A 19,453-nucleotide genomic window follows, 5' to 3' on the forward strand; every position below is an offset into this window, starting at 1 on the left:
CGTCTTACATAATAATATATTTATGCGCATGATTTACGAGGTCGGACGTAAACGCGGTGGCAATATCGCTAATAGATAATAACCTATAACCGGAATCGTACCGAGGGAATCGACGGCTGGGTTTTTGTTTCTCTCTTTTCACTTCTATTCCGTCCGAATTCTTCTTCTAAAAAAAAAAAAAAACCACTATGTATAATCGAATTCAATTGACGTTACGTGCTCCGGTCGCATGCGTACTTGATGATTTTTTTACAGTCGTCGATGCATTTGACGGAATATCGGGCATATTGTCCGTCCGCGAGTTCGGTTTTATTTCATTTTCCATCTTTTCGGTTGTCGTTGCAGGGTTGTGTACACAGTTGTCGGACGTTTTTTATGATTATATTTTTCCACCGTTACCGACAATGTTAGCAACAGCGAAAATCATCTGCGAGCTACGATATTATAAACACAACTAATATCCCGACATCATTGTCGCCGCATACGGTATAAGTACGTATATCAGTGGAGGAGTTACTAAAAAAACGTAATAGTTGTCGAACGAATTCGGTATGCATATCCCTCTTACCCAGGGCCGGCATTAAAAGTAATTAACGCCTTAAGCGAAACCTTGTTTTGGCACCCTCCCCTCCAAACCACTTAGTTTGAGTAGTAGTGAAATTAAATTTTTTAGTGAGTTAGTTTAAATAAAATTCGAATGTATTTAGTATTTTAATTTGGTTTTTATATCAGTGCATTATGTGGACAGGTTTTTTTTTCGTTGCAAGAATATAATAGTTCTAATTTTAAGTTTGGCGTTTTTTTACTTTATGAAAGATTTTTCGAGGAATATATTATTTCACGCCACCACTGCCTATAAAATATGAATACAAAAAATATGAACATTGATAACCTGTTGACTGTTACTTATTAGCTTACACATTTGACATTACACAGCACGTACGTACGTAGCGAGAGCTCGTCAAAAACAATAAATTGTGTGTGTCAGGCAACTGTGTCTTTTTGATTTACGCCACACCGCGGTATTTTCGTCGTAAGGTCCGGACGGTTTTACGTAATCGCTTAATTATATGAATTTATTTATAAATAGGTAAATTTTTGATGAAAATAATTATTACGACTGTCTATATTATATTTTATTTACACACACAGATGCGGTGGTATGCAGTATGTTGCATTATTTTTACATCAAAACCAACGGTCTCGACGCAGTATTGAAGTAAAAGGTACAACTGTTATATTCTTACTACCTGTAGGTTGTTAATGCATGTTAAAAGATAAATTAGATAAAAATAGTTTTCAGTATGGCACCCTGGGCAAGTCGTCCATAGCTTTCGCCGGCCCTGTTCTTACCGCCTCCCAAGTCAAGTTCGAATCAAATCACAGATGTTACAGTGGACCGTACACGTCGCACAGACACGAACCAGGTAAGTGTTGCGCGAAGTTTAGTTGACGCGTTCGTACCATATCGATATTATACGTTGGTTAGGTTAGTATAACCTATATAGGTACGCAGGACAGAATACGTCAACGTGTTATTACCGTTGATTTCGTCGTAACAGATTTTGATTAATAATCAACGGTGTTGCGTCATGTAAGCATAATATATTGTGTACGGTGCTGCGTAATAATCCTATAAACGATTCCGGCGGACAGGTCTGACGAAAAACTACTGGTTTCGACCGAACATGGCCGTTGGCCGAGAGGGTAGGGGCTTTCGCCGCGGACCGGACAACGTTGGCGGGGGTCTCTCGTTCGTGTGCCGCACACAAAATGTAAATTTATGTAAAACAAATTCGACACGCGATAACAATATTAATGCATTCTGCCGTCGTCGTCGTATCTGATCCGCCGCAACAGCGTCCTTCTAGATACGTCTATCCGTTATAAGAACTCATTCTTCGGGAGAAAAAAAAAATTGTTCTCACGCCAAATAACCAAGAGGCAACAGCCATTATGAAATAATAATATTTAGTAAGTATACATACATATGTCGTATACGCCGATCAAATCGTACGTACTAACACAGACGAACGACTTGATTTATGGTAACTCAATACAACGCATATGTTTCCGTAATGGTCGAGCGACACGACCGTCACAGGAGCCCCTTCCTTTTCATGTCCTCTCCCTTTTATAAATTTGCTTAACGTAATTATTAACATCATTATTGCTCACATGCTAGTTAACGGTATTGATTATTTTACAATTGTTTTCTTATATCCCAAAACGTTATATTAACTATTTCCTATTACGAAATTAATATGCATTCATTTTTTTATGTGTCTTGTACTTCCTGTGACCTGCATTTTATGTTATTGGTTCTTGTTGTTTTAACACTACTCATAATATATTTATATTTATGAATGTCCAAAACATATAACCTAATAAAACGGTCGGTTCAAATACACGCTTTGTATTATAATTAATTAAATATACTTCTGTAGTATGTGTTTGGATAAAAGGAATATAAGATGAATACATTTATAGAAATACACCAGGTAGTAGATTTCATAATTATAATTTTGAACGATGATAAAAGTAATAACATAATTCGTCAAATATTAACAAGGTGTGTCACAATTTATATGGATTTTATAAACGACATAGAAACCTATTACAATTTTTTTTTCCAATCCGTCGATAAAATGTAACCATCTACTATCAATAACCTAACAAATCGATCGTCGCTTATCGATTTTCCATGATCAATCTACGGTCCACGTCCGCTATGTAAAACGATTATAATAATTTTGAATAATTTGCGTGTGCGTGCACTTATCCTTCTTCGCTGTACTGTTATATTTTGTATCAAATATTTAGGTACTCCTCTAGAGCCCGATTTTGGCAGTGAGTTCTCGTCCGCCCAACGTGTCACATATCTGGATCTCTCTGCGTCTGTACGTCAACTCTAAATTTATCGTGTCCGCATCCAATACAATTACACAAAGGGCTAATACAGATGTGGAATACAATAATAGCTACACAGCCTTTATGCCCCAATTTAATTGGATACTGATGTTCTATGCATTTAACAGTAGAATCGTTTAGAAGCCCAACTGAACACCAACGTTTTATTGGTAACGATTCTAGTATTTACGCAGAATCAAAGAGTAAATAACGTAAAAAATTATACATTATATGCTCTTACAAAATCACTAATGAAATAACATGATGGTTATTTAATTACATTTTTCTTCGAACAACTTTCTTATTTTTTTTACAACAATGTTACTTTTTACAAATCATTGTTTGGTGTATGGGCATGTGAGTTTAAAATTTCAAATACATCTTCAAATACCTAATTATAATATGCGTTTATTCGATGTTTAAAAAACTTTTGTTTTATAAATCATAGTTTCATTAGTTATCAACAGTTACATTTTTATCAATGATCATTATTAAAACAATACTATACATTTCTGTTATGGTTTTTTTGTGTTTTTTAAGTGCACTTTATTTTAAAAGTATAATATACTAATATACTATATTGTTAAAAATATTAAAATATATATTCATCAGTATATTAAGATCGGTGTATACTAGTTGCGGTCACCTAACAAAAAGGTTACATACTAGTTGCGTTCACTCAAAATATATATCTAGTATACATGGCATATACCATACTATTTTATTTACAAAAAAGTTTCTACATTTTTCTTTCCATTTTATAAACAGACTTAGGACTGTCTACACTATTTTTATTGTGTAGGTTTGAAATTGCCGTAGTAATTATGAAAAGTCACGCGGCAACTTCGGGTGAAAATTTATTCTTGCAATGTGAATATTTTTTCTAATCAATATAACGCCATTTAACCCCAGTACACTGAGTTCTGTACTTGAAATCTCAGAATAAAAAATTTTGGAGGGACGCTCGCTCAACTGCTCCACTGCTTTACGTTTAATACTGTAATTAACCTTTTGCCGTATCATTGATTGGTGATCATCTAGTTCATGATTATATTACTATTGCAGGGGCGTATGCAAGGGGCGATGTGGGAGTCAGATCCCCCTATAGGTCTTTTAAAAATTCTATAAAATAGTATTCTTAATGTAAGGAAATTATAAGGAAACAAAAAAATATTTCTATGATTTATTTTAAATTATTATTTTGACACATCCAATATATATATATTTATTATTTATTATAATTTATTATTTTGAAAGTGCAAGTCCTTTGGTTTGGGAATTTTTCTTCCATATTGATTTGTTTGCGATTGATTCCCTCCATACAAAAGTTATATGTACGCCACTGTACAATTTTATTTATTTTATTTACAAACTTTACAGATAAGTAATAGGTATATAACCGTAACTAGGATATTACCTACAATTCGCGTAACCGCAACTGTTATTTATTTATTTATAGATTAACGGGTAATGCCCTTTTTACAATATTTTAACAACTGTTGTAATAACATGTGTATATAAAACAATGAGGTAAATTAAAAACTTAATTAATTAATATTATAATGATACAAAATACTAATACTATAATGATCTTATTAATTCTAAAGCCTTAATTCTAAATATGTTACGAAAAAGTACAAAAAAATCTAATTTAGTTGATATTTTATTGGCAAAAACAAGAGCTCTTGAAAAGAACGTACTATTCCCACTATTGGTATTATACTTAAGAATAATGAAAAGATCCATGTTCCTTGTGTTTATACTATGAACGTGAAACCCAATTTCAAATAATATGTCAGGACAGTCTATGAGGTTGTTTAAAATATCGTATAATAACATAATGTCAGCTATTTGAAGCTTGACATTAAGAGAGTCTAGGCTCAGACCTTTTTCAATAATATGAACGGTATTTCTAGTTATATGTATATTAGTTATATACGAAATTCTTTTCAAGAATTTATATTGAACATTATCTAGATCATTAATATATTTAAAATAATTTTAAGCCCAAATAATTGAACCAAATTCAAGATTAGATCTCATTAACGACATATAAAGGGTTTTTAAATTCTTTAGTGCTTCTATTTATGAAACCAAGCATTTTAAGTGATTTATTAATAATATATATATTTATTAAATAATAATTATACTATGATTTAGTTTAAATGACAAGTCATTCTCAAAGTAGATACCCAAAGCTCTAACAGTATAAACTCTATCCAGATAATGGTTATTGATTTGATATTGAAATATAATTGGATTTTTATTACGTGAAAAGGATATAACTTGGCATTTACTAATGTTTAGTGGAAGCAAATTTCGTTCACTCCATTGAAAAAATGTATTAAGATTGGATTCTAACCTATTTGCATCATTAATTGATTTAATATCAAAGTATAATTTTGCATCATCTGCGAACAACAAAATATTAATGTTAGTATCAAGGACCAATGAGAGATTATTAATAAAAATTAAGAATAATAACGGTCCTAGGTGAGAGCCCTGAGGAACACCCGAGGTCACCGCATACTCATCTGAATAGTAAAACGAGATTTTTACTGATTGAGTACGATTAGTAAGGTAGAGTAGAGCCATTCAAGAAAGTTGCCCCCAAATCCGAAGGCTATTAATTTATGGTACAATAATGTATGATTAACTTTGTCAAACGCTTTTTGAAAATCCGTAAGATAGTATCTACTTGATATCCTTTATCTACAGATTTAGTTAGGAAATTTTTAAATATCAAATTAGTTTGAATAGAATGTTTAGAAAGAAAGCCATGCTGATGGATAGATATGTTTTTAGAGATTAAATATGATAACTTTTTAGTGATTATCGCTTCAAAAGCCTTCAGAATAATTGATAATTTGGATATAGGTCTATAATTCGTAACATTACTTCTATCGCCGGATTTAAAGGTAGGTGTAATATATGATTTCTTCCAAAAATGAGGAAATACGCCGATAGAAAGAGATCGATTAAACAAATAATGAAGAGATTTGATAAGTACAGGAAGACAAGATGTTAAAAATATGGGTGGTAAGCTATCAGGTCCCGCTCCACTTGCTTGATTTAACGAGCCAAATGAATCTAATATTTCTGTTTCAAAGATAACCCACGAATTTAAATTATGATCCTGACAATAATTTGTATACGGTAGTTCTTGAGGCATAATAGGGATATTATTACACGAATACACTGAAGAAAAATAATTAGCAAATAACTTCGAGGTATTCTCAATATTATCTGCAACTACATCATCCCACTTAACAGAGGATGGGATACTTGATTTGTTAGACTTGAGAGTTCTTATATACTTCCAAAAAAAATTTGGAATCATGGTTAATATTATTTTAGATTTTTGAGATATAATTCACATGAATACGAACAGATAAATATTAACATTTTTTCCACAACTGCGAAAAATCAAAATAATCTGAATAGTTATTAGTTTTTTTTTTATATGTCCTTATTTCAAAAATCGTCTCTGACCGCAACTCGGATACAGCCATTAAGATAATAATTGAGTTACCTGGCCTCGACCGGGAAATACTTTATTATTTTACATTAGAGCAATTACTATTGTGATGGAAAAAAAAAATGATTTTGATAAAAACGCACAATTGTCTTATATTCTAACAAAACTTTTTTTTTCATTCATTAAATTATTATTATTATTTATTTATCATCGATTCATATATATGTTATGGCTAAATTCTGAAACATGGCTAAAGTGCACATTATCCGAATATTGTACACTCTAGCCACATTAGTTGGATAAAGTAAACAATTAACGTTTAAAATCATAATTTTGTACCCATTACCCGGCTAAAGCAACTTTAGCCATCATGTTATGGCATATAAGTTAAAAATTAAATATTAATTAACTACATTTTATGCAATATTAAATTTATTTTTATCATATATTATTAATATTATTTATTAGATAATGTTTTTTTTATTATTATTTATTTAAATACGGTAAACTTTGATGACATTTTGAATTGCATAGAACACCTGATGCTTTGCATTTGCATTTATTTGTTTTGCAATTTGATTTACACGCTAACACTGAGTTTATTATTATTTAATTGTTAACTTATATTAATTAATTTTATTGAAATAAAATATAATTATGAATTTATTAATGATATTATACATTAGCCATACACGATGACTAAAGTTACTTTAGCCGGGTAATGTATACAAAACTATGATTTTAAATGTTAATTATTTTCTTCAGCGTTTCTCAACCAGGGAGTCGCGAACACCTTGACTTGGAGTCGCGTAGGTCAAAAATAATAAAACGCTGATTTACAAAATGTAAATTCAAATCAAATTTTTACCTAATATTAATGGAGAGGGGGGTCGCGAAGTAACTGACCATATTTTATACCTATTTGGGGGTCGCGACACTAAAAAGGTTGAGAAACGATGGTTTACTTTATCCAACCAGTGTGGTTAGAGTGCTCAATATCCGGATAATGTGCACTTTAGCCATGTTTCGGACTTTAGCCGTAACATATTTAATTTATGTTATCTTTATATCTAAACTGTTTGGCTATCTTACATTTCAGCGATGAAGTATTAACTTATGTTTATTTCGTGTAATTTTAATAGTTAATAAATAAAATGTGTACAGCATGGGCTATGAATTCCAAAAAAACTGTCGAAAATTCAATATTAAATAATACGAATACATGTATATCACATATTGGATGTATAAACAAACTAAATATTTTTTAATATCTTCATTGAACATATATATAGTGCACAGCGCTGTATACAAAATACTTCAAATTTTGAACACAGAGAAATCGGACTTGAATGTTTTATTTAAATTAAAATATTGAAATGTGAACGAGGAGTTATTTTATAAACATTATTAAAACGCTCGAATGGTTTCAAATTGTCATAATCACATCCAAAGTCCGTAGTTTTGACGTTCATATATTCATTATAATGAGTTATATTTAAAAATGCAGTTGGTAAACAGAGAACAGTATGAAAACGGTACGTATTAATAGTATTGTCTACTATGTAACAACAATCGTAATTTGTATTGGATTTGTATTTTAAGAAATATTAAATTAACTACAAGTAAACTTTATAGATTTCTACGAAATGTTTCTCTTCAACATATACGTCCTGTGTAGGACGAAAAGTAAGTAAGTTATAAGGATAACGCCGTACGAAGGTCTGTCTCTGGAGTACTGGTGATAGCCACTTGCTCAGGACGTTCAACCGATGGCATAACAACCAGAACAGCAAGGGTGATCGACTTCCAATAGGTTTCGTCCGACTGCTGACAACAGTGATGGATAAACGTGCATTTATTTGGGCGAAAATCCGTGATCGATGAAATTTAAGGGAACCGCTTTGTTTCGACGTTAGTAAATTATATGCTGTGGCTTATACGACAAATATTTTACATATATACCGAGACATTTAAACGTTCAAGAGGAACAAATTGTCCTCTACTCACATTTCAAACATTTCGCAAGCCATGCTCGCTTATACGATCGATGTTCTCATAATTTGGTCACAGAATGTTGTTGCGAAATTAACGCATTGATATAAAATAACACTTTTTTTGAAGGATTTAGTACCGTGGATTCCAACAAATAGTAATTTAATGTAATTTTTATCTGTTAATGTATTATCGTATTTGCGTCGTATTATTATTTCTCGGTAGATTATCGTAAAATATCGATTATGAAATTTGTTTATATGTTTGTGTTAACTATTGACGTTTAATATCCGTGAAATATTTTAAAATAAAAATATGTAAGGATGTTAAATATAAAAATTAATCTTAATGGTTTAGAAAAACAGCACACGTAGGTGTATCAAATAAATAATGTGCATCGTACAACATCAGACACCATCGTTTAGTACTGCAGTCACAAAGTAAACATACAAATTATCTGCATCGTATTTTTAGAACTATGTCCATTTAAATATTTGAGGTTTTATTGAAATTCAACTCGTCATCAATCGAATAAGCACTATAACAATAATGTACCGAATTTATTTGTAAATGGTTTTTCTAGACTCCGAGTCGCATTACAATCGATATGAGTAGGTTAATATATCAAGGGTCAGAATGAACTCAACTTTAAGAGTGATTGCATTCGTTTATAATTAGATTTAATTTTCTGACACGCGCCACAAAAGCTGACCGCGCATAATAATGGTGGTGTGTGTGTAATACTACGTAGGCATTTGTGTTTGAAGAGAATCACACGCGTTGTGCCGTCACCACCGCTGCCGTCGCCACAAGCGATCGATACAAAGATAATTTGACACGAGAGAGTTTTGGGGGAGGGGGCGGAGAGCAGAGGGCCGAAAACGTTTGCGACGGAAGTTTATTCGTGACAGATTAACCTCGGATAATTGGCAATAAGTCAGCGGCGCTTTATTTGTATTCAACGATGATCGTGCGCGCACACACACGCGCGCGCACAATGTATAGTTAAGTTTTTGCACGAAGGGAGGAACACCCTTTTGGCGACGACTCACTTGTCCGCTGCCGCCGCCGCCGCCCACAAATTGCAGTTTTATATACGTCGTAGAACTGTTCGTATGCGCGCGCGTGTGTGTATATATACTGCTCGAGGGAATTACTCGGTCTCCGGTCGGAAATCCCTTTCCGCCGTAGCTAATTGAAGGGGCGTCTGCGCACACGATTGCGAGGGATGTATTTCGCCGCACTGTGCGCGCCGCCTCGGTTCGTACATATACTCGTGGAACTCGTGTACGATCATCGTTGTTTACCCTCCAGGAAATATACGCGCGTACATGATGTTGTATCTACAGACCACTGTACACGCGTATTACACCCGTCACTGAGTGATATGTATTTTAAATAATTATAATAATAACGGCTTTCACAAGAAATTTTATCATACTCTTACGCGCCGCGGTTTAAATAGAAAACGCATTGTTTAGGATGAACAATCGACTTTTTTTAAAAAAAAAACAAGTGAATTATTTATTAAGTAAATAAGCTATTTTTTTGGTCGATTGGTATTTATTGATGGTTTGTCCATTTATATATATACACACTTATATATAGTACATGTTTTAACAGTTTTGATCAATATAAAACGTTATAAAAAAATAACTAAAACATTTCAGTGGAATACGTACTACAGTGAGCAGTTTAATGATCCAGCGCCGTACGTTTAATGGTGATGAACTCGGTACTGCTTGACCGAAGTCATTGCACGTGAAACCATTAAGCTTGATAATAATTGATAACTTTGATGTACTGTTCCGCCTAGTGGCGCTGAACCTCCGTAACAAGTGTTGTTAAAACAGTAACTCATGAATGGGATTGACCTCGCTCTAGGAATACTTATCCATCGGCAGTCGACAGTTCATAGCCGTGTCTCATGCGTGCTATTTCTGTGGTGTGCGTGATAGTATAATTGTAAAAAAAAATATTTAACAATAATGCTGTTCCTTAAAGTTGGACGTCACTGATTCCGCCTTTTGCCGCATAGCGCACACGAAATTGGTATGCAAAACGCAAGCGTGTGACAACGATAGTTCATTGTCACGTAACATTGCAATGTCTATAATGAAATCGACGCGGAAACGTTTCAAGTTGTAATATTACAAGTGAACCGGTGTATCGGTATCCAATTACGTTTCAACGTACAGCGAGTTGCACACGAGGAACTGTACTATTGTAACTACATGACATTTGAACACGCAAGACCGCAAGAGATTAATCATGAATTATGTAGGCTCTCGGATGGGCGCGTACGTGCTCCAGCAGGAGAATGCAAAGTAGCCGTATTCTCGTAACGAGACAGCAGCCACCGCAACGGGGTAGACCGCAGCGCGCGCACACAATTATGCCTTCGCGTCAGGTGTGTACAAGCCGTACGGATATTGTTGTTCGGTGTTATTGTTGTCCTTGCCGGTAGATTGTTCCGAGAATACCGCTGCAATCCGAGTCGGTAAAATTCGCCAGGACTGCATAAACTCTGAAGAGTCTACACGGACGAACTGCGTATACAGCCTCTCCGCGATCAACGGCCGCATCAATCGTAAACATACCGTGTTTATTCCTTTTTTTCTTATACGTTTCGCTAAAGCCGAGTACCGACAACCATCAGTCGACGACGGTATCGGCGTTGATCGCTTGTATTCATACGTGTGTTTACGTCTCGTGCATACGAACCGTTCCCAGATGGGAAACAATATGGAAACTATTTTCATATTCGTTGCGGCGCACTGGTACCATTTGTTCTTACGACGTTATAACGCAATTAATCTAAACACAATCAAAGGTGGATTTAGTTTAAATCGAACGCGATTTCTATTAAAACACGTCCTTAAGTGTCACGATTTACTTACGATGGAGGGACTCGTTAGTATGCGGTGTGCAAAAATAATCGTGCGTCTCGGACTGTTCGCAATCCCTAAACTCGCTAATTCGAGTATGTCTTAGATTCTTGGAGCCTTCGGGATAGATTCCCGCGCACCGTATGTTGTTTGGCGGTGCATGCATTATCGTAATCGTTGCGAGTTATGTAATAATGTAAATAATAAATGTAATAATGTGTTTGCAGAACGGTGGGGACTACCGGATGGGGGGTTGTGGCGCGGATGCAAATGGAAGTAAAATAATAATCGCAGATGATAAAAAGTTTCCGGACCGCTGCGAGACAATAATATTATAATTACGGACTAAATGGCAGATACGTTTTGTGTACGACCGAGGCTCACGGCTTTAACCAGCACCGGGTGGCTGCGGATTCGACACGGGACCGCCGTCGATTTCCATTTACGAATAATTAAACGTCGTAATCTCATCGGACGCGGTTTCGAATGCGACGGCGGCGGCGGTACATTCTAATAAATTAATTCGGGACGGATGCGGATGGTGTGCGGCGGGAGAGTGGAAAAAAAATGAAAAAAAAAAATAATAATAAATACGAAAAAAAAACGCCGAGCCACCCTCGCCGCAACATAAGTTGGTGTGCGCGTACGGTATGATTTATGAAGAAAATCGCGGATAATCCTCGAGGATCAAGAGCGCATCTGATATCGTTTATACGCATTACGGGGATTGTACACGCGTAACGCGGAACAATAATAGAACGTAACATACGAAAGGATATTCGTCAAGCGGTCGGGCGCGCGTTTGTTTTGACGTGCATCCCGGTGGGGGGGGGGAAGGTTAGAAAAAACGAAGTGGAAAAAAAAAATAGGAAAGCTAAACATAAATAAACAAGCGCTACACAAACACTGGTTCCCGAAAGTCGTCGTCCCCTCGACGGTGCAGTAATCGAGGGCATCGAACACACCCCTCGCGCGTATTTTCAACTCCTGTCGCGCGGTTCCGCGTGCGCGCGCGTGTCTTGGAGTGTAAATGTTGGCGCGTGTGCACGTTCAATTCGTCTTTACGCGCGTGCGCGCACGGACATAGGCCCGCGCCTAGGGCGGCATTTAACATTTTTAAAATATGGATGGTTAAAAAAAAAAAAAAATTACATTCCCTTTAGTAGCTACTCATATCAAATTATGTGTGGTAAAAATGAAGACTCGTAAAACCGTTTTGTTTTATTTGAATTAGTAGTGGTTTACTTGTCTACAAATGTATTAATCTATTAAATCGTTAAATTTACATGAATAAACATCGGAATTAAGTTTATTTTAGTATTGTTTATGTAAAAGAAACATTTGATGTAGTATTTACACGTAAGGGGTGGCAAAACTTAAGTTTGCATAAGTGTAAGTAAACGTTTGAGTCGGGTCCGCATGTACCTGTCTCGTGTCGAGCGTATGGTGCTAATTTATAATTAACGTAATTAACTTATTTCGGTCAAATTATCACCGATTAAAATATTGATTTGTTATAGATATACGCACGGTAACTTTATTATTGTATGTTATACCAACAATGTACATTTCTTATGAAATTACCAAAATATTTCGTTTAAAATGGAATGATTTTTAGTTTTTACATCTTTAGAGCATATAATTTAATACTTTATATTTACCCTTTTTCAGTAAATTTAAATTATATAAACATTTATATTTTGAAGAAAAGATGTTCATATACAATTGTAAATTTTTAATTAACATTTTTTTATCAACAAAAGGCGATGAAAATATTACTGAAAAAAATATGAACTGAATTTATTACAACCTGTATTGAACATTATGTCATTAATTGCTTACCCTGTACTTGCAACGTCCGGTGATAAGTTCCCAACACCGTATATACCCATTGTAGTAATACAGAAAAAGGATTAAATAAGGGATGAACTTTAAGAGTTCTAAAAGTGAATTTCTTTAATTCTTACCTTTATTTCACTTCTCGTACAACATATAGATTTTGAGTTGACAAATATTTTAAAATAATTAAACGCACTTAAAAATATTTAAAATTCAGATACGACTGACAAATCTCGTCAATACTTCGCAGGCGTACAATGAAAACGTGTTGATTCTCTTCGTATGCCCTTTGGAGTATTGACAAGATTGCCCTTCTTACCGTCATTTTTTAATAATTATTATAATTGTTTTACAATTTCAGATAATGTCCTAATACTAATAATGTAATATTTATAGTATTATCTTTTGACATTTGTTTGATTATTTTGTGTGATGTTAGCCGACATTAATTAGGAATATGGAGGTGATTTTGATATAAATGAAATGTGTTTATTATATAATGATAATGTAATCATCCGATAGTTTATTGATGCCGCTTTAGATAATTATTTATTTTTGATAAAGTTGTTATTATATTAAATGTCAAAAGATATTAATATATAGTTAAAATTAATTTAATTTACTAATTACTAATACTAATATACATATGAGTAATATCACTAATGTTATGTTTTACAATATTATAACACCATATTGATCCATGTATATCTATATATCTATAACTCGATGTGAACAGATTTCGACACTTTGTTATTAAAAACGATGATTTTATGTTTTTAACACTATCATTTTATTACAAGTAACAATACTCGATAACGTACAATACATATGTTCATTAATGTGTGTAACGACGAAACAGCTGGGAATATATTATTCGACAGTCGATAAAAACGTTTATGATAAATAAACGAACAGAAGAAAAACGTTTTATCGTGGTGTCAAGCGCTCCGCGGACACATCCGAAATGTCAGTCACGCAAGTTCACACGTACCCGAAAACAACAATAATAATAATAATAATGATAATAGTGTTTAAGAGAGGCTTTAACCGTTATCGTCCATCCGATCGTTTTCGTGAGATGTAAATGTTACGGATATCGTACGGGTATTAATATGTTACGCTCCATGTAGATGTACCCAAACGCGTCGTCGTCGTTGGACACCGTGATTAGGGTGATTTCCGATCGTGAAGCCCACCCGACCTTCGGCAGACGAAAGCGTTGCACTCCGGGCGGATGTCAAAACCCTCTTATCCTTTTGTGCGCGTTCGAACACGTCAAAACCGTACCGAACGATAAGACGTAACGTAAGTGAATCGATTTTTTTTCCTCGCCGCCGTGCTCGATAAATACCCGCACGATACGGTCGTGTAGGTTCTTGACGATCCGAAAAACTCCACAAATCGAAATCGACGTTTAATTCCCTGGGAAAAACTCCGTAAGCCCGAGTATACGAGTCGTCTGGAGACACGTCGTAATTCCAATTCAATCGACTAGAATGTCTATACGATTCCAACGTGTACATGCTCGAGTCGAACGAACTTATTCAAAAGTGCGGCTCTACCGATGATGTACGCCTGTACATTTAAGTATTAAATACTACTGCAAATATTGTGCATGTTGTGTATTTACGTATTTACGTATATGAAACCAGTGAAACATCCCTTAACGAACACCTCTTAATAACGGACCTTTTTTCGGGAACAGGGATATTTTCATTACTTTTCTATAAAAACACCTCTAAATAAGGGACACTTTTGTGACGATTCAATTTTTGAAATTGATAGTTACTTTATTTAACTATATACATAAAAATGAGTAAAATAGTATCGAATTTTGCGAACATTGTAAAACATAAAATGCATTTTTAATAATTCTAATCAAACATTTACATCGAACTGATATAAAATAAATGTTTGCATTCCTGTTATAAAAAACGAAACTCTTTAACACACGATTAAACGCCAATTTGACATCCTTTAACCAATTATCAATCATGTTGTATTAACACGGAGTACATAAAATCAATAAAATTAAATTAACCACGTATATATATATATAAAAAGAGAGAGAGATAATAGTAATATAGTATTGCCAACTGTCATCGTACTTAATGCAGTCGTTTATCGTCCGGTCGTCTAGAAAATTACGTTTTCTCGTTTTAGTATCCGTCTCTTTTTCCGTACTCGCTCGTCCGTATTCATTGTCGACGGCCATTCACATTTCGTCCGTGGAGTATTGGTCTACGAGCGTGGTATTATATAATAAACATGACAGTACAATGATAATAAATACACACGACGGCGTTCGACCATTAATTATTACCGTCGAGAAAAATCACGTCGGCCGAGTGTACGTATAATAATAATTATTATCATCGAGTACTCGTATATCAATATCAACTGTACAGCGTTTAGCGCGTCAGTACAGAAGTGAGTACAGAAGCAAACCACGTCCTCGGGCCGTCATCATCGCTGCGACGACCGCAAGGCGCCGTTACTGTTATCATTATCGTGTTATTATTATGATTATTATTGGCGTATTGTTGTTACACGGCGTACGGCACTGGTAAAATCTATAACAAACAACGCATCAATCATCGCCGTGTAGTAATAAAATGTGTTTTCAATTCCTTTTCGACTGTCATCGTTAATACACCATACACGCTTTTACACACACGTCGCAACAGCCACCGAAAACGGTCGATTATTATTTTGTACGCATCACAAACGTATTTCATATCACAAAGTCGTTGTACCGGCCAATAGAACAATGTTTTTTTAATGAGCGTTCGGACACGCAGCCACCTGCAACAACGATCAATGGTTTGAGAAAAAGTGAATGTACTTAACGTTTTCAAAAAATAAAACATAAATGAATAAAAAGCCAAAGTCAAATTTAAAATAAAACCATCTTTGGTAAATAAATAAACACGAGTAATAAACCTGTCATTTTTTAAATTTTTTATTTCAAAATTATATGATTCCAATATCGTTTTCTATAAAATTTTAAATCGTAAATCGGGACTTTCGACTTATTTTTTTGTATAAACATAGTTTATAAAAATATTGCAAGCTTTTCGCAGCCCATACTGCGATAATAGTGGTTTGACTGAAAACTATATAGTATTGAGTTAAATAACTCGTTTTGTGTTAAAATATAGGAATTTCAATAAAAGCCAATAAAATTGTTCGTAGTTATCTGCAAAACTTTATCCGTAACCTAAATTTTATCACTAAAAAATTAAAAAAATATCTTGCGCATTTATTGATATTGCGTGTCATAAAACCTCGTTGGAAAAGATTTAAGTTGAATATAATATACCTTGTTACGTGGTACCCAATAAAAACAGGTACCTATCGTAATGATGTTGTTGGATCGGGATAAATTTGATTAAACAATTATTTCAAACACTTGTAAATACTTTAATAAACACAGACATAGATACAAAAATATAAATTATAAATTCGTGCACTAACAATATCGAGACGCAACTCGGAAGGGCTTAGTCTGATAGCTGGACACGTCTGCCGTTGGTGTTGAAACGGAGCCTTTATATACTCTGCTGATTCTGTTTTAATTGTGTTGTTTTCGACACGTGGCTGTCCTTGGTCTTGGTCTTCATATCCAAGTGTTGTTTCATCACTTGGTTGCCCTTGGCCTCGAATGATGATGTTGTTGTGGTTGTTTGAAATTCGCGCGTGGCGCCCATTAAAGGTTTTGCAATAGTACGTTTTTTCCTTATACGACTCAGGAATATGCGTACTATTATTTCTCAATAATATATGCATATTACAACCTAGGACTCTGCGGCATAGAACGTATTATCCGTTTAAAATGCATTGATAAAATTTACAAAGAAATTAAATTTCAGATGAGAGAAAAACTTAACTTTTATAATAGTTTAACGTAATTTACCATGGAAATCATTAACATATTCGTAGAAATGGGTACGATCAGCGCCGGCCCAATACGTACGAACCGGGAGGATGTACGGAGCGCTACTTTAATGGGGGTACCTTTAATATATGTACTAATATTTTATAAATTGATATGTGTAGAACAAAAATATAAATATCTTATTATCTATTCGTGTGTAAGTAATCCTTATGATTATTAATAGTAAAACGTATCGAATTTTATCGTTGCAGTAATGTTTCATTATTGTAAAAAAACTATTCAAAATGGAATTATTGGAAAAAAAAAATATACTAATATGAGTACGAAAAGAAAAATAATATATTATTATGTTGGATTGCACTCTAGATATTAATCATGTTGAACAACTTTCTTTGATTTCGAGATTTTTTGATATCAAGGAAATTTGCATTTAAGAACATTTTATAGTATTAGAAATCTCGTCTGACGAAGGAATTTATGAGTCTATATTAAGATTGTTGAACATTTTTGAACCAGAACTAAATGACAGTAATGGTCAGAAATATAACAATAGGGCAAATATGAAGGGAAAAAATAAAGGCGTTCAAACACGAATATTACGAACAAAATCTTGTCATTTATTAAAAATAACCAATTACAAGATACTTCACCAAACTTACAGGCCGCTTTAACTAAGAATAATTAAATAAAACAACTTTTTTAAACGTTTATACAATGAAACCATATTATTCGTTTTCTTATAGAGTCTTTTGTATAAAGTCGAAATATCTGTTATAAACACTATATACATAAATATATGCATTTCTATTTCAAATATTTATTCGATGACATTTTCCTGTTTGAGCATTTTTACGTAGGTAGTTCAATAATATTAAAACTGAACGTTGCGGCCCGACAGCTGAAGACTGAGAACGCCCCGGGTGAAGCATGAGGCAGGATCTTAATTATTATTTCCACTGTCGCGTGCGACAAAATCCTTCGTGAAAGCCCCCGCACCTGCACTCCACCGTCACGACTAATCGTTCTTGTACACGCCTTTTATGCGTCGATGATCGATCGGTGTATCGATAAAACGAATAGTCGTACGCGGACCGTAAGCGTATAGCTATTATGTCTATTTATATAATAATAATATGCCATTACGTATCGGACGGTTTGCGATGCACGCGTAGTGCATATACACGTATATGTATTATACGCGCGTCCTGTCAAGAAAATAAGAAAAATGTTTGTTTACCTATCGCGCACGAGCGTATTGTGCACGGCGATGATATTCGCCGGCGTTGATGATATTATATAATACGTAGAGTACATAAATCACCGCGGGGATCGGAGTCCCTTTTTCGACCGTTAATGAGAATCCCGTACACGTCGTCGTGGGTGGGGTCGCCTTTTAATAGGATAACGCGTCCTGTACACACACGCGCGCGCAATTGTACGCGCATATACGTAATATATATCGTATATATATATATATATACGTATATATTATCGTTTACAACAATAATAATAGTATAACACACGCGCAGGTAGAGGTACCCGTACAATAATATTATGATACACGCGACTGTTAAACATTTCATCGTGTACCGACGAAAGTGGGTAGACACCGATTTTTTTTTGTGCGCGCTCACAAATGTGTAGCGTCACAATAAGCGCTGGTAAACACACGCGAGGCACGAGATAGCGACGATGATTTAAGACGCGTGAAGTTGGTGGCTAACGGCTAATGGCCACCAACGGCGCGCGCGCGCCTAACCCGGCTAGGGCGCGCAGGACTAAATGTTACGCGCCGTCGTCGTGAGAGCCGAGCCGACGGACGGACGGGCGCACCACGTCGTTAGGCACTTCTGTGTTCACGCAGATGAAACCCCATTGAAAAACCGTGCCATTAACATACTATATTTATATATTAAATGCGTCCCGAGTATTGTCCGGAACGGTATTGTGCCGGTAATAGACCGCGCTCGTAATATGATATTATCATCGTAACGGCGGTAAAAAATATTATTGTTTGTACGTTCGTGTTTTCAGCAAACGATGTGTGCTCGGGTCGACGACTAGACTTCTTGTACGGAACGTGACGCGGTACCGATTGGCCGACAACCCGATTCGCCGACGCACCATTTTGCCGACATTATTTCATGTAATAGTTCTAAATGAATTATACTTAAAATATATACATTTTCATCACAATATGTTTATTAGTTCGAAATTAAATATTCTTAAAATTAAAAATATTGTATATTAATTAGATATATTATTTTTTTTTTTTTTTTTTATATACGTATTTTAATCTTCTAAATCTAATCTTCTGTTTTCAAGATGCAAATGGAACATGATTGCGTCCAAATATTCCATAATACAAATAGTACCGTTTTGTAGCCTGAAATTGTATAAAAAATATATTATTATTTATTATTATTATCAAATCCAATTGTATTAATA

The 19,453-nt window shown here is 34.5% G+C and overlaps 1 long non-coding RNA gene across 1 annotated transcript; it reads left to right on the plus strand.

Annotated features, from left to right (window-relative positions):
• The first annotated feature begins 1,152 nt into the window (after positions 1–1,152).
• Positions 1,153–19,133, plus strand: LOC112682946. The gene is made up of 3 exons (XR_003148563.1): positions 1,153–1,226; positions 1,304–1,427; positions 19,040–19,133. It is a non-coding gene; the product is annotated as an uncharacterized LOC112682946 (long non-coding RNA).
• The last annotated feature ends 320 nt before the right edge of the window (positions 19,134–19,453 follow it).

Source organism: Sipha flava, unplaced genomic scaffold (assembly GCF_003268045.1).
Source record: "Sipha flava isolate LNK unplaced genomic scaffold, YSA_version1 216_pilon_pilon, whole genome shotgun sequence".
Lineage (NCBI taxonomy): Eukaryota > Metazoa > Arthropoda > Insecta > Hemiptera > Aphididae > Sipha > Sipha flava.